This window comes from Mus musculus, chromosome 2 (assembly GCF_000001635.26).
Source record: "Mus musculus strain C57BL/6J chromosome 2, GRCm38.p6 C57BL/6J".
NCBI classification, from domain to species: Eukaryota; Metazoa; Chordata; class Mammalia; order Rodentia; family Muridae; genus Mus; species Mus musculus.
The window spans coordinates 131,564,454-131,568,084 of record NC_000068.7 but is presented as its reverse complement, the minus strand read 5'-3'; positions in this window follow the sequence as shown (position 1 = coordinate 131,568,084).

Genomic DNA, 3,631 nt, shown 5'->3' with positions numbered 1-3,631 from the left:
TGCGTGCGTGCGTGCGTGCGTGTGTGTGTGTGTGTGTGTGTGTGTGTGTACATTGCCCAGCTCATACACAAATCTGTTCTGCCTATAGCTTGGCAGCATAAGCAGGCTGGGTTAGCAAACCTGTTTTCTGTTCCTGAACATGCTGCTAAGCCACTTTTCTTCCTCGCATGTATGTAGTATGTGGAACTGGGGAACTTAGACCAATGTGCTTGGCTCCTAAAATATTTGTGTCATCTTCCATGCTGTGTTTGGACACCAATGTAGACCATCTTTCAGAGAGTTCTGGAGAATTCTATGTCTCTAGCAATGATGGGGTCAGTCACACACTGGAAGCAGTGGATTCTGGGGTCCCAACCAGGTAAGAGATTTGCCAAGACCTGCTCAGCTGGATCCAATCCTACCAGACTTTGAATAAATGAGAATCTTGCTGCACTAGGGCTCTGAAATTGAGGGGTTACACCTATTTCAGGTTTTATGCCCTGCCCCAAGGGATTCTACTGAATCTTCCCACTTTGTCCCATATCCTGCTTCCCAGACTATTTGCTCTTCTGAAGAAAATAAAAGGAAATAAAAGAATGTCTCTTAAGAGCAGAGGAAAACACACAAAGCTGCAAACCAAACTCCCTAAAGGTCCCCAGAACAGTGGACTGCTTGCCAGCTGAAAGCATCAATCTACTGCCCCCTCCAACATTTCCACTATACTGGAGATATGGTAGTTTATTTCTAACTCCATTGACTTTAGTCAAATATCATCAGAAACAACCAAATCATAACTGGAGTCAAGTTTCCTCCAGCTCCTGTTGACATGACTAGAAATGAAGAAGCAACTTAGTATGTCCTCTGCTGCAAAAACAATGTTCTTCAAACCCATCATCTGAGAGGCAGCCGGCCCAGAGCACTGCAGTCTGCTGTCCTTAAGGTTCGAGGAAGGAGGTGCTAAACCCTTATCTCTTCATGCAGGGCTCCTGCTATCTAAAGTATGCATCCAAAGAAAAAAGGATGGAATAATTTAAAGGATCAGTGAAGTGGTTTGAATCTGCTCAGGCAATGGAAGAGGCACTGTTAAGAGGTGTGGCCTTGTGTTGAGGTGGGTGTGGCCTTGTTGGAGGAAGTGTGTCACTGTGTAGGCGGGCTTTGAGGGCTTCTAATGCTCAAGCTCTTCCCCGTGTGGAAGAGAGACCTTCCTCCTGGATGCCTGCAGAAGACAGCCTCCTCCTGGATGCCTGCAGAAGATAGCCTTTTCCTGGATGCCTGCAGAAGACAGCCTCCTCCTGGATGCCTGCAGAAGATAGCCTCCTCCTGGATGCCTGCAGAAGATAGCCTCCTCCTGGATACCTGCAGAAGACAGCCTCCTCCTGGATGCCTGCAGAAGATAGCCTCCTCCTGGATGCCTGCAGAAGATAGCCTCCTCCTGGATACCTGCAGAAGACAGCCTCCTCCTGGATGCCTGCAGAAGATAGCCTCCTCCTGGATGCCTGCAGAAGACAGCCTCCTCCTGGATGCCTGCAGAAGACAGCCTTTTCCTGGATGCCTGCAGAAGACAGCCTCCTCCTGGATACCTGCAGAAGACAGCCTCCTCCTGGATGCCTGAAGAAGATAGCCTCCTCCTGGATGCCTGCAGAAGACAGCCTCCTCCTGGATGCCTGCAGAAGATAGCCTCCTCCGGGTTGTGTGATGAAGATAGCCTCCTCTTAGATGCATGCAGATGAGTTTCCTCCTGACTGCCTTCGGATCAAGATATAGAATTCTCAGCTCCTCCTCCAGCACCATGTTAGCCTTCATGTTGCCATGCTTCCCACCATGATGACAATGGCCATAATGCCTTCTCTATCAACACTGTTGCCATTTGGCATTCTGACTCTGACAGTGACAATCAACCCATACCATCCTCACAGGAGAGGCACTAGTCCAAAACACCTTGTGCTCCACATGACTTCTTATTGAGCTCCTTCAAGTCCTTCTCAGTGGGGACCTGAGTCCAGAACTTGTCAGCCTTGATGGTAATGCCTTGGTGAATCAAGCCATTCCCTTTCGAGTACTTTTTTTTTTCAGTTTCTAACATTCCAAAGGGATCTAATGATGGAGAAAAGGATGCTTACTGACTCAGGAGAGCAGGCTGAGTCTTCTCTGGGTGATGTCCTGTTACATGAAGTAACAGTTCTCCAGTTCTGTCTAGCCTTGAATGAATGAGGCAACAGCCTTGACCTGAGTTTCCTGGGCTTGAGTGTACATGACTAGAAATTACTCCCCATCTTTTTTACACAAGGAAACAACAACGGCCACCTGCAACATACCCAGAGGCACAAACTGACAACTTGCTGATGCTAATAAATACTGACACCTGAAAATGTATCAAATCATATCAGAAACCCCAGACTCACAAGCTTATCAATAAAACTAGATGTAACTCACCTGGGACTATAAAAGAAAGCACACCTAAGACTGAAAGGAAGCAAGCATGCTGATTAGTCACCCTGCCACTCAGCACAAGCCTCATCCAAGAAAACTGTGCAGTACAGGACTCCTGCCTCTGTCCCTGGGCTCCAGCTCCAGAGAACTTTCTCCTGCCCATGACATTCAGCCAGCAAGCCAAACCTCAAATGGCCTGCCATTGGCTCTGAATTGTACAACCTGCACCCACACCTGTAAGTAAGGCTTCTTTTCTGAGTCCCTCCATACATTCTCTTACAACTGTAGTAACTCTCTGCCTCCAGCTTCAGGACAGCTTCTCTGAACCCTGAGGCCTTGTTAACCCTTTCATAGACATTCTGCAGCATGATTATATAAAAAGCAAAAAATGGGACCTGAGAATTAATACTAGTAATTAAGATTGGAATCCAACAACCAGTGATTTGGGGCTTATGAAATAGCTCTGTGGGTAAAGTGCTTTCTGTGTAAACATGAGGACTTGGGTTGGGATCTCCAGTAGCTTCAGAAAATCAGGTGTAGTGTGGTGTGTCCTGAGACCCTAGCCATGGAGTAGCAGAGACATGTGGAGTTTAGAGCTGGCCAGCTTGTCTAGATGATCAGCAGGCTCCAGGTTCAGTGAGAGACCCTGTCTCAAAAAGTAAACTGGAGGCTGTAGAGATGGATCAGCAGTTAAGTGCACTGGTTTGATTTTCAGGACCCACATGTTGGCCTACAACCATCAGTAACTCCAATTCCAAGATATCCAATACCCTCTCCTGACCTCTCTGGGCACTGAATACCCATATAAATAACCCACAGCAAAATACCCATATACATAAAATTAAAATACATTTAATAAAACAAGTTTAAAATAAATAAAATGGAGAAGCTATTAATAAAGTCATCCCAATATCAATCTCTGGCCTCTCACACATACATACACCCATATGTGTGCACACGCGTACAACACACACACACACACACACACACACACATGAGAGAGACAGAGACAGAGAGAGAGAGAGGAGAGAGAGAGAGAGAGAGGAGAGAGAGAGAGAGAGAGAGAGAGAGGGAGAGAGGGAGGGAGAGGGAGAGAGAGAGAGAGAGAGAGAGAGAGAGAGAGAGAGAGAGAGAGAGAGAGAATAAGGAAAGAGAAAGAGAGAGAGAGAACCAGAGACTGGCAATGACCAGTTATCAAGCAAAATCAGCATTATTCAGCAAA